Raw genomic sequence first — 14,106 nt, 5'->3', positions numbered from 1 at the left:
TCAGCTATATAAGCGAGTCCTGGATAGGAGTGTGTCACTGTGTTAAGCCACACTGGCTCATCTGACTATACGGCATATATATTTTTCTTCACATACACGTACATATCTCATGATCTATACACAGTAAACTCAGAGTATCATTAAGTCTCAACTGGAATAAGCTAAGCTACAGTCACCTATTGGGCTCACAAATCCTATCAATTATTAATTAAAAAGGACTTCTTTTGAGTTTAATTTGTACCAGCCAAGTCCCATCCCAAGTGCTGTGGATTCCAATTTCTTTCAGGTAACGTAAGTCAAGTACAATAGAAAGGCACAGTTAGGCACCCAGAAAGAAGGGATGACTGCTAACCCAGTACACAGAACAGACTGTTTCTTTCCTAAAGAAGGTGATGGTTGAAATAAGCCTGGAATGAAGACCAGAATTCACCAGTCAGAATGAAGACAGGATATTTGGAGAAAAGGGGATAATGTCTCAAAGGTACAGCGACAGGGCAATCCAAGGCGCATTTGAAAATGGCAAAATGTCAGGAGTGAAAATGCTGGCCCATGGCCACAGCACTCCGCTACACAAAAAGCCAGAGAAGCAGTGAGTGAGTGAGTGAGTGAGTGAGTGAGTGAGTGAGTGTGTGTGTGTGTGTGTGTGTGTGTGTGTTTAAATGAGAGACAATGGATGGGAAATAAGCTCAAAACTCCCAAGATGATAAAAGAAGGAATATTTAATTCTAACTCAAACCCAAGTCTCTATAGAGACTCGTAGTTCAATACCACATTACAGTAACACTACCATAAAAGGAAGATTTCAATTTTAAATGTACATGCTCCAAACAGGAAGAAAATGCAGGAAAATGTGTCCTCAAGTAATGTATGAAAAAGACAACTCAGTGGCTTCTGTTCTTTAAATCAGTACTGAATCTTAGATTTAACGAAGGGAAATCCCTTATTGTTCATGATTCCACAAGCAATTAAGACCAGCTAGAACTCATTAATTGCTGAAAAAAATTGCCATAATATTCTCATTCTATTTATACAATGCAGCTTGGTATTCAAGAGTTAACAGCAATCTAAAAAGAGAGACATAAAAAACGAATGAAAAAATGCATGGGAACTAAAGGGAGAAAGATGCCATCTGATATTAATGGGAAATTATCATCTAATTCTGTCACAAGTTTTTGAATACCCTTGAAATCAAGCTGTGAGAAGTGTGCCCATTGAACCAAATAAAACCAAATAAACCAAATAAAAGTGTAAAACACATTTATTCCTAGAACCGAGAATCAAATTTTGAAACACACACAAAAAATTTTTAGAAAAACTCCCGTAAAATCACCCTGAAACTGTTCATGTTTTTTAAAGTTATCACTGAAGTAGAGGAACGAGTTGTATATAGAAACCTCTTTGATGATTCACATCTCAAAAAGACCACCGAAGTCATCTCTTTCAGCTTTGAAAACCACTCCTCAAAAAAAGCATTAATTTAAAAAATTTAAATAACCCTGTATTGCACTTAGGAATAGATAAATTGGATATTAAACTTAAATATTATTTGGAGAAAAGCAATGGCACATTTTAAAATTAGCTTTCCTCTCCAAAATATTGATAGAACCATTCTGGACCACAGTATAAAGTCATTACTCCTTTGAAGATACAATCATTGCCTACTAATTTTTTTTTAATACTTTAAGGTGGTTCTGTTTTTCCAGTGTCAAATTTTGAGGGGCACGTGACATTCACTCCCTCTTGTTTCAAATATCCGGGGAAGTTCCTGCCTGGTATGTGCTTCTGAGGGGACACAATCATCTGCAGTGAAGCATAAGAATAAGGAAGAAAACAAAAATAAATACAAGTAAGTGATTTGTCTCTGAAAATACTATTTGTATCAAGACACAGAATTAATACTATACTTATTCCTGGTTCTTATATGACAATCTCCATTTAAACTTCTATAAAACTGGTCCATGGTATAATGAAATTATGAATTATTTCTGCCTGATGAAATTTACTATATAAAATAAAAATGCTCTCTCTACTTTCTAAAGCAGAGAAACAGAGTAACTATGACTAACTAGAAACATCTTTAAGTAAAAACAGTAAAGAAAATGACTGGGGTGCAGAGTGGGTAGCTATCATGAATGGCTTGCCACAAGTTTTAGCCATGGTCTCAGGTGTGATTAGCACTCACGCTTGCTTCCCCTCCCATTCACAGGAGTCCAGGGAATCTCTGAATGAGGCTCCTGGTGGGCAGTGACAATCCCCCAACTCCGCTGCCCCCACCCCCTGCTTACTTTTTTAGATATACTCCTAAAGGGAGTCAAGAAATTAAAACTTTTCTGGGGAGCGGTGGGGAGAGGATATAGCTCAAGTGGCAGAGCGCATGCCTCAAATGCACAAGGTCCTGGGTTCAATCCCTGGTACCCTCTAAATATAAATAAATAAATAAGTGAACCTAATTACCACCCCCTAAAAAAGAAAGAAATTTAAACTTTTCCTTCCAAAAGGAAGAAAACAAAAGATAGATCCTTGAGAGCTGCTTCAGTCAGAAGGAAAAGGGACCCCTCAGGCTGCAGAGGGAACCAGGGCATCCTCAACAGTCTGGAGGCCACCTACCCACTCGGAAGAGGAAGGAGAAGAGGGAATCAGAGGAAGAGGAAAGAGAGGTGAGGAGATAGGGGAGAGGATGTGAACAAGAAAGTAAAGAACTAAGAAGCAGGACTAGACAGAAAGGAGCAGTGAGAAGAGCACCTAGTTCCTTAACTTACATCAGTTCTACCGACAAAAAGACAAATTCAGTTCTCAGGGGTTTGTGTGTGTGTGTGTGTGTGTGTGTGTGTGTATGTGTTTTAAGTACCAAGGTTTTAAACGAAATTTAAAGCTCTTGTTTTCATTCCTCCTATCAAGTGTAACAGTATCCCCACTACACATGCTTCTTATTTCATTCATCTGTAAACCATTCCTGTCAACTCTCAAATGCAGGTCTAGTCAATCTCAAGGTCACTGGGCACACATGCTTCTCCATTTAATAGGTTTGGGATACAACCTCGTTGCTGTAAGATTTTTTTTTAGCTCTTTTAATGTGTCAGTCCAGGCTTTTAATACCTTTCATCAAACTATTACTCATAACTGGTCTCACAAGACCCATAGTAGTTTAGCTTGAAGCCTGATCCTCTAAATTTACATGTTGTAACATTCTTTGAAGGCATTTATTAAAAATCATAGCAAGGATTTTGTACTGAGACCAAATAAGCAATATCTTTTGTAATTTTGGCCACGGCTAAAAAAGGCTTGGAGGTCGACAAAGTGGGCGGGAGGTAAGGGGGAGGGTTGCTGTGGAGAAGATATGTATTGTTTAAGATTAGAAAGCACTATAGTATGTTATGTGAAAAATTTCATAAAGTACTAGGAATATAAAAATGAAGTAAAACCAACAAATGTTTATTAGGCAATTAAGCATCCATGAGCTGCCAAGCAGTCTGCTAACTGACAATGATGAACTTTTTGTAAACTTACTGAAGTTTAGTGCACATGCACAGAAAAATGTGCAACGAGTCATAAGTATACACCCTGATGAACTTCTCACTAAATCAAAAGAGTAACCATCACCCAGTTCAAGAAATACATTAGAAGCTTCTCAGAAGCCTGATCCAGTGCCTCCTACCAGTACTATGCTCCTCCAAACCCAACCAATACCCCAAAGTAGCATAGGACTTTATTTGAACTTTATATTAACAGAAGCACAGAATATATATTCTGTTGTGTCTGGCCCCTTATGCGAATGTTATGTTTGTGAGATTCATTTGTGTTACTGAGTAAAGCAGTAGTTAGTTCATTCTCACTAATGTATAGAATTGTTATTATTCCACTGTAGGAATATTCCACAATGCATTTATCCGTTCTAGAGTTGACGGACAGTTTTAAGTTATTAGGAGGAGTTTCGCTGTGAATAGTCTTGTACATGTGCCCACACACACACACACACTCCTAGCAGTAGAGTATCTGGATCATTGAATGCGTCTTAAATGTTTACTGGCAGTTTTCCAAAACGCTTGCATCAATTTACATTCCTACCAGCAAAGTGTGAGAGTTTCAACTGTTCTACATTCCTGTCAACACTTTACTGTCTTTCTTAACTTTAGCCATTTGGGTGGGTGTGTGGAGAAATTACACTGTGGTTGAATTTGCATTTCCCTAAGGACTAATGAGGTTAGGCAACTTCCATATGTTTGTCGTCCATATTGGATACTCTTCTAAAGTGTCTGTTGAGGTCTTTTATCTACTTTTTCTATTGGGTTGGCTGTCTTTTCGGTATTGATTTGGCCAACTCCTTTATATATTCTGGATACAAGTACTTGGGTAGAACCTTTAAATCTATTTGGTACAAACATGGTACACGCATATGAAAAAGGTCTGCCTACATCTAAAACCTATGATTTTTTTCACTAAATATCCTACATCTCAATAAACAAAGTTATTATAAGATTTAGTTTCTACTACAGTACCTCCTGGGAAATGAAGCCAAAATCAGTAATTAAATTAGGACATTAGAAGCTTCAGAACATCATCCAGGTGCTGCTCTCCTTCTAACAAAATGCATTTCAGAAGTGTGCTCAAACCGAATATCCAAGAGTCAAATCTGAAAAGTCAAACAACAAACCTGTGGGATTGCCACAGTTCTAAGACATCTTTGTTTCAGAACAACATCATCAACTCTTAACATCTCTGGGTGAGGGGAAAAGACATTAAACAAGACATTTACTGTAAGAGATACCAATTTCATAAATGAGGACAGTAGCACACCTTAAAATCAAAGAAGCAGAGTAAATGTTATAAGAAATGATCTATTCCCAGTGCAACAGAAGTTTATTAAAATCCCTAATTACCTCTCACGTTTTGAGAAACAATCTTCAACAAAACAGTTCTAGCATTCGGTGCATGTTCATTAATTGTGTTCTTTTGCTTCATCATTAAACACAGCTTAAATCTAATGAGCATCTAATTGAGGTTAAAGACCCATCCTAATGATTTCCATCTTTATCTCAATCACATTAAGATTACAGGCTATACCACTGTGTGTGTGTATAAATATATACACATGTATGTTCACATATATACATAAAAGCCTTCTGTGATTTCAACTTCTTTTTATAAAATGGAGTGATGCCATTAGATGTTTATTCTATTACACAAATACATACTGCTGTGCAGACACAGACAGCAGGCCACCAAAACCCACCTGCTAGCTAAAGGCAACTATATTAGCTTCCTCTGACTGCTGTTAACAACTAGCCACAAACCTGGTGGCTTTAACCACAAATTTATTCTCTCCCAGTTCTGGAGTCCAGAATTCCAAAATCAGTTTCTCTGAGCAGAACTTAGGGTGTCAGCAGGGCTGTGCTCCCTCCAGAGGTTCTGCACGAGAATCTACTCCTTGCCTCTGCCAGCTTCTGGGGGGCTGCAGGCATCCCTTGCCTTTTGGCCCCATCACTCCTACCCATGCCTCAGTCTTAACATTGTCTTCTGTGTGTAACTGTCAAATTTCCTCCTTCTTTCCCTGTCTTAGGGTCTTTACTTAATCATATTTGCAAAATACTTATTTTCCAAATAAGGTAAGATTTATCAATTCTAGGGATTACGACACGGACGTATCCCCAGGCCACCCCTCTGCCCACTGCAGTAGCCTAATGTAGGGTTGTCCACAGTACTCATCAATTAGTGTATCAAAGCCCCAAGTGCAGGAAAGGTAATGTAGGGAATTTGGATCTGCACTGCGTGAAAGTTCAGGGTACACTGAAGTACAATATCAAGAAAAATCAAAGACTAACAGTGTCATACTATAAATGTCCATCAGAAACAAGCGTCTGGCACAGGGTTATCAGCTCTGGCTAAACATTAAGTCACCTGGGAACATTTCACAAACACTGATGCGAGGGCCCTACCTGAGACCACTGAAATTAGAGTCTGTGTTACAGCCCAGGTTTGCGGGTTTTTGTTTGTTTCCTTGTCTTTTTTCTAAACTCAAGTGATTCAAATATGCAACCGAGGTTTAAAAACCACCATCTCTAGCTGAAAAGACAAAATGGGGTGGAAATCTTAATTATACAAGGAAATATTTGTTATGTTTTTATAACCAATTTAACGGAACCACTTTTATCCTTAGGGAGAAAGAATACCTTTAATAATCATGTTCTTAATTTAATTTGAAAATATGTTGAGATCAGAAGTTCCGAAGACTTAAGTCTATAACTCTTAGCCAAATCAGAATATGTGAACAGGATGGCCAACCAAGAAGTAGTACAAAATAAATGTCTGGTTTCATTACAGGGGATCTCAAGTGTGTGCACTTAATTGGCACTGCTCTAACAGTATCAAACGATGCTTGCTTAGAACAAGTAACTCAAGGAAATATTCGTGTTATATTGAGACCATTTTAGAATTATGCCTACTGTTTCACAATTTTATTTTTATATGGAGGACCATTATTAAAGCATAGGCAAGGACGCTCAAGATTTCAATAGGATAAATCCAATTTTCTGTCACCCAGGCTAATTATCCAAACTGATCATTTAATGTCTATGTCTTTGATTCCTCTTTCTTCTTCTGGAGCTGTTCTTTCATCCAGTTACCTAGGGATTTTTTTTTACCACCTCCATCTCGGAGAAAGACAAGGGAAACTGAACAGTCAGTCGATTCTGTGTCTAAACATGTAGTTTTTGAAATGCTTCTTATTTTAATAAAATAATAAAGAAGGGAAACCTATAAATGTCAAAGGTTGGGCATATAATGTTAGTGTTTGTTAACTTTGCTTAGCAATATCATTTTTATTTTGTCCATCTGTACGATAAATAACTGCAAAGTCAGCAAAAAACAGTCAGCAAAAAAGAAGTACTAATTTCACAAAGGAGGATCAGATCAGGAACTAATACAAAAGGTTAGATCTCCAATATTACCCCTGCTTCTCATTATGAGTGAAAAATTACCTAGACTTGAATACACACGTTTTAATATGAAAACTTTAAGAAAGAGTCACTAAACTTTTGATTTGAGATACGCATTTCATTTTTATACAATGAAGGCAAAATGTATGCCCAGTGGAATGAGCACTTCAAAGTCCCTTAGGAAACAGTCTGCCCAACTCACCCATCAAAATTTTCAGAGTGTAAATCAGCCAAGATGTAGAGGTTAAGGTGTCAGTTCCTAGATGACATAAAGGGGAATTTATATAACAACTTTCTTTTAAAGTCTGAAAAATGTTCTTCAGAAAACCACACCTGCTTTACATGTCATGTTCTCTGGTAGGTATCTTCCCAAAAACAATTACTGGGTATAAACCAGTATTCAGTCAGCTGCAGTCTGAAAGTCCTTGTAAACTGCTGACACATTTTGAATGAATTATGGATTATATCTTTTTTTATTTGCAACATACTTCTTTTTACCTAAATTTATTTTAATACATCTACTTATATTCTTTGATACCTCGTTTTTTCCCTCCAAAAGAAAAATCCAACTTCTGCTAACCTAGTTTTGCTTTTAGCTTTTATCATGACAGAGTACCCCTTGTTTCCCCCACTATCCAATTGCACCGTTGTTTTTTCAAATACATTTTCCTTTCAACGCTGTATTCGTTTTCTTTTTATCTTTTTTTAAAGCATTGCTTTTCTTTATTTTAATTCATTGTCAAGTACTTAATTAGGATTTCATCCTGCTGGCGGCCACTCTGATTCTATAGACTCCTCATTGAGAACCCAGTTTCATGTCTCCTTTATCTTCCCTAAATGTTTTTTTCTCACTTTCACTAGCAATATTAATTTCAATCAATTTCTAAGACAGGAAGTATGACACTAAATGTGTAACTACATTTTATAGTAGACTAAGAAACTGTTGATTCCCTGTCATTTTCAAAATAAAAAATGTACAAAGCAGTAATTAAAAACAAACTTTAAAAATCTCTGAGGAAAAGGTTGGCTTGATGTCTCCTCTCATAGTCCCAGCCTTCCAATCTTATCTGTTTAACAGTCTGTATAAACTACTGATTTACAGGACAGCTAAAAAAGTCAATTTTAGTTTATACTAAATAACTAAAATATTTACACAACATCCACTACTTGTTAATATAGTGATAGGCAGCACTATTGCAAATCCCACAAAAATGTCCAAATTAAATTAATCTCAGAGTTGTTTTCATAGCTATGTTCAATTACAGATTTGGTATTGGTCCCTAAATGTCATGACTTCAAGCAAAAGATTAAACCTTATGGCCTTTATTTAATCTGTAAAATTAAGATACTCAAGTATCTGATAAAGTCTTTGCAATAATCTAGAAAATACTGCTGATCCTTTAAAACGATTCACTAGCAACATTTCAGAGTTTCCTGTCATTATTCTGGTTGCTAGGTATACAGTATGATAAACCTAGAAAATGTAGAAATATATATAAAAGTTAAAAATCACTCATAAAACTACTAACCAGGACTAACCACTGTTAACATTTAGAGAGCAGAAAAAGGCACCAAAATATTATGTGTCCACGTATGTGAAAACTAACACCATTGAGGTCATGTGGTATATAATTTGGGCCTAGTTTTTCAACTTAGATCATAAACTTTGCCCCACATCATCAGAATCTCTAAGAACATGTCATCTTAATGGCCGACACCTACTGCCAAAAAATTTATCAGTGACTATACAAAATGCAGATTTTCAAAGGAGAAATATTTAGCAAGTGTACTTGTGAAATTTCTGTAAGACACATCTTTGGAAACTGCTTTTGTAGAGGAATTGCTCCAACTTTTAAAAAGCAAATAAAGCAAACAGCAATGGCAACGATGAGGGGGCAATCTTCATTATCGATTCATCTTTAGAGTTTTCTGCGTCTCAGAAAGTTGGGGAAAGGTGCAACTGAGAGAGTGAACCTTTGTTTGTGCTTCAGCTCTCTATATATAAGTAACCCAGCAGGTAATTGCAAATAATTTAAAAGTTTAAAGTTAGTTATGAATTGACAGAATCATGTGAAAAGTTGTGAGCTTTGGTAGCATTGCCCTTCATTTTTACCTCGCCTTGTCCTACCTGGATGAACAGAAAATGAGTTTGAATTAAAAACAGGCTGCTTTCGGCAGAGCCCCCTCAGTAAGCATACTAAACCTACAAGCACTCATAAAACCAGAAAAAAAATTTTGAAACCCAACACTGATCACGTTCTACACAAACAAGAATGAGCATTCTGAAATACAAGTCTTCCACAGGCACATAAACACTAGGAATGACGTTCAGCCACAGCGCGGTTAATCAGGTCGACCCCAGAAAGCTCTGGTGCCAAAGAGGCCAGAGCTTGCGATGCTTTTTGAGACACAATGCACTTTTAATAGAAACCGAGAGGAAGGAAGGAAATGCACATCCAAAAAAATCAATCAGAAAATATTTGAGTAATGAGAGACAAAATGGTTCCTGAAAGAAAACTGCATTCACTGGGCAGGAACAGACACGGCAAGGAGCACATTTGGGATGATAACAGGTACAGGGTGTCAGGCGCTGAAGCAGCGGGGTCCTGGAGAAACAGAGATGTTTCCCCACAATTAAGAACAGTCCACGAGATCTGATTAGCTCGTCATCTCAACTCCTTTATGCCCCACATTCCAAAGACACCATCACGTGCTCAGAACTGTTTGATACTGGCAAATGTGAAAAACGGACAGCAGTGAGAGGATGCCCACCCACATTTCAGCTAGAAATGCCCAAGCAAGGCACAGACTAGGCTCAATGAGGTTGTCTTTTTAATTCGTCAAGAGGCAGACAGGGCTATGTGATTCTATTACTAAACAGGGGTTTGTGGCAGTGAGGGGAGAATGCCTCAAACTTCTAAGGACCTCCTGCACTTATTAAATGTAAAACAGCTTTTAAAAGTCCATCACAGGTGTATTTCTAAGTAATTTTTAAAGGGGGATTTTTTTTTCCTTAATGTAGTCAAGCAGGCAAAAAGCCAATCAATCCATTAGAGAAATCAAAGAGACAGAAATCTATGCTTTGTCATTAATTCAGCCATGCAAAAAGCAATCCTACTGGCATCTTTTTTTTTTTTAAAGCTGGATAGCGGTGGACAAATGGATAGCAGAACAGAAAGTGGAAAATGCCTTTGTAATATTTATCCTACAACTGGGGCAGAGCTCATACTTCTGGTTCACACCATGTCCTTGGGCACGAGCAAGTGTCCCAAGCTTTGGCAGCAGACACACTGACCAAAGAAAGCATGTCATCATGAAAAAGTCATTTTTGATTCTGGGTTTAGGGAGGAAGAATACACTGCTTTTATCCTCAACCCCCTTCACCGTGAGAATTTCATAAAACCCATGTGGTATATTTACAATGCTGTATTTCTACAGCTGTTTTGTTATCATCTAATGAGCCATAATTAACTTAGAAGGAGAAGCTGAGAGAAGGAGATGGTAATACCATAGGCGAGACAAAGAAACCCTACTTCCTGGTTGCACAACACTTTAATCAGTGTCCCTCCGATTCAAATTTGTTCTTGAATGCTGACGAGTATTTCTGAAGGGTAACCTTTTGTAGACAGGCCTGTTTTGTTTTAATAAAATCTACTGTGCGCCTTTTTTTTAATTACAAAATTATTGCCAACTCTCCAGCCAAGGCTATTTCTTCTCGGCTCCGGTATGTGACTCCTCCTGCAGGTAGTGGCTGTTTAACTAGAAAAACAAAAACACTGCCAACAGGCACATACTGTGCAGAAAATGTAAGTGCTACATTTATAGACAGGAGCAGCTTTGTAGAATATCTAAGATCAGCAGCCCAAATGAAAAACAACCATCTGGTTCTTCACTTATAACCAGGGTTTCAGCCACACAAACATCCGGGAGCATGAAACCGAGGTGCCCTGCACTGCCCGCTGTCAAGCTATGGATGGGAAGCCACTAAGTAGCCAATTATTTAAGGCCATATATGAGGTGTTCAACATACGCATTCATGGACACTTACCTTTCAGTTAATTGCAGATATTAAAAATATTACACATTCCAAAATGGTCTGGAAAAAAACAGACAAGCTCCGTGTTATTACAGCTGGGCAAGAAACTGTTAAGCCTCAATCAGTGTATACCACCAAAAAGGACTGGTGCTATACACAGGTGTGTCTCTCTTGATGCCAAAGACGTAAGCTGCAAAAGTGAAAATATTCTCTTTGTCTGGGGTGAGGGATGGAGTGATTTTTAAAATGCTAGAGAAATTTAAAATGGAGATGGAAATACGTGTAACATTCCTTTTGTACTAGAAAAGATATTTTATATACACTTTTATACACTTTCTTATGTGAAGAATGTTTTTACTTCCATAGAGATGATCATCTCACCATTCACAAACATCCTGAATCATAAGTTCTAGTCCAGGATTTTCCCAATAAAAGAACAATTGAGACTTTTTATTCATCTACACCCTAAAAAAGATTTAAAAAAAAAAAGAGAATGAAGGAGAGTAAAGGAGTCCTGCCCCTTGATATAAACATCTCAAACAAATCCCTGGTTCCAATATGAACTTTCATTGTTTATTTTTCCAATATTAGGATAATTCAAATATAAAGCAACGCAAGCTATAAAAGTTAAATGTAATTAAAACACCAAGAAAATGAAATTTAAAAGCACTATCATTAAATTTAAAAACTTTAGATCCTTCAGATGATTTATTGCAATGTGAAAATAAAGTCTGAGTTGCAAAATTTATTTGACAGATATGGCATACATAAGCACTCCAATACCAAAGCGTCATCATGGTTTATGCTGTTCAAATACATTAATCTTCATCTTACCCTAGGTTTTACACATACATTAAAAAAAACTAATTACAAACCAGAAGACAAATGACAAACTACATGGCAGCATTTATAATATCCCTTAATATAAATATAATGTTCATATAATCATTAAAAGATTTGCAAACCTCCACTGACCTAAGAATGTACAATCTCCTATTACACCATCTGGGTGTTAAGAGTTCTCAAGAACAAAAATAATGTGTGGCCCATTTGCTCATTATTTCTGGTGGAACTAGAAAGGTTGGCCACCTCATCCCAGAATTTAGCAAGTATTCTCGTTTTTATTTTTAATAGGCAAAGTAATAAAACACACATAGTTATACAGCACTTAATATATGACAGGCACTATATTTAATTCACTTAGCCCTCTAAACATTTCTGTGAGGTAGCTTCTAACATTAACTTCATTTTACAGATGAGGAAACTAAATCAGAGATGTCAAGTTATCTGCCCAAAATTTTCAGCCAAGTGACACAGTTGAGATTCAAAGCCAGGCAGTCTAGTTCCAGAGTCTTAATCTTTTTACTACATTTCCAGCGTACACCATATTAAACAATCCCAACCTTCCTCCCTGCCTTCTCACCTCCATCTGAAGATCAAGAATACCCGAGGAGGCAAATATTCCTAACCGAATTCACACCATCTGCCATTCGTTTTGAATAAGCAGATTTATGTACCCAAGTTGTTCCAAACACGCTTGAGGTGAAAGGGGAAAAAGAGAAGAAACAAAATTCCTTATATTCCTGGGAAAGTGATACTGGATACTAAAATGCAAAAAGTTATAAATTATAAAGAATTAGAGAAGGCATTACCAATAATTTTCTAAACAATCCTAACCAGACCCTTAAAAACATGAAAAAATGCTTTTAAAAATTACTGTAACAGTGTAATCAAAACAGTATGGTACTGGCATAAAGACATATAGACATAAAGACATATAGAACAATAAAAAGCCCAAGAATAAACTCTCGAGTGTATGGTCAAATGATCTCTGACAAAGATGTAAAGACTACTCAGTGGAGAAAGGACAGTCTCTTCAACAAATGGTGTTGGGAAAACTAGATATCCACATGCGAAAGAAGGACTTTGGACTTTATCTTATATCCTACACAAAAAATTAACTCAAAATGAATTAAAGGTCTAAACCTTAAGACCTGAAACTGTAAAACTCCTAGAAGAAAACAAGGGGGAAAGCTTCATGATACTGAACTTGATAAGAATTTCTTAGATGTGTCACCAAAAGCACAGGCAGTAAAAAAAGAAAAACGGACAAACTGAACTACATCAAATTTGAAAACTTCTGTACAACAAAGGAAACAATAGCGTGAAGATGCAATCTACAGAATGGGAAACAAATATTTACAAACCATGCATCTGATAAGGAGTTAATATCGAGAATATTTAAAGAACTCCAACAACTCAATAACAAATTTATATATGGGCAAAGGATTTAAATAGACATTTCTCAAAGAAGATATATAAATGGCCAAGAAGCATATGAGAAGATGCTCAACATCACTAATCATCAGAAAAACACAAATCAAAACCACAATGAAACGTCATCTTATACCTGTTAAAATGGCCACTATCAGAAAAATAGAAAATGATAAATGTTGATGAGGATAAGGAGAAATTGGAACCCTTGTATACACTACTGATAGGAACGTAAATATGGAAAACAGCCTAGAGGTTCCTCAAAAAATTAATATAGAACTACCATATGGTAGCAATTCTACTTGGGGTATATATACCTAAAAGAACTGAAAACACGATCTTGAAGAGATATTTGCACACCTGTGTTCATTCCAGCATTATTTACAAGAGCCAACAGGTGGAGCAACCTGAATGTATATGGGCGGATGAATGGATAAAGAAAATATGGTATATTCATACAAAAGAATACTATTCATCCTTAAAAGAGAAATACTGTCATACTGTACAACAGGAATAAACCTCCAGCACACTATTCAAAGTGAAATAAGCTAGTCACAGGAAGACAAATACTCCATGATTACACTCATATGAGGTATTTAAAGCAGTCAAACTCATGGAACCAGAAAGTAGAATGGTGGTTGCCAAGGGCTGGGGGACGGGGATGGGAGAAGTTGCTAGGTGAGTGCAGGGTTTCAGTTACGCAGGATTGGTGGGGGTGGTTCTGGAGATACGTTACACAGTGTACATGTGGTTGACAACATTGTACTGTACATTTGGAAATTGTTGGGAGGATGAATTTTGTCATGTATTTTTTGTGGCCAAAAACAGGAATATACAACAGGCATATATTACCTATACCTAATA

General features: G+C 36.8%; 1 protein-coding gene across 9 annotated transcripts in view; it reads right to left on the bottom strand.

Moving 5' to 3' along the window:
• The window catches only part of MLLT3 (MLLT3 super elongation complex subunit), a 236,697-nt gene that overhangs the window by 158,237 nt on the left and 64,354 nt on the right, over positions 1-14,106 (bottom strand). For 3 of the 9 annotated variants that reach the window (XR_012071913.1, XM_072959328.1, XM_072959335.1), the window contains exon 2: positions 10,981-11,028. The exons of the other annotated variants lie outside the window; for them this stretch is intronic. The gene's annotated coding sequence lies outside the window, so the exon portion shown is untranslated. The remainder of the gene's footprint in view (positions 1-10,980; positions 11,029-14,106) is intronic. 9 annotated transcript variants of the gene reach the window in all.

Source organism: Vicugna pacos, chromosome 4 (genome assembly GCF_048564905.1).
Source record: "Vicugna pacos chromosome 4, VicPac4, whole genome shotgun sequence".
Lineage (NCBI taxonomy): Eukaryota > Metazoa > Chordata > Mammalia > Artiodactyla > Camelidae > Vicugna > Vicugna pacos.
This window is presented reverse-complemented; position numbering and strand designations above follow the sequence as displayed.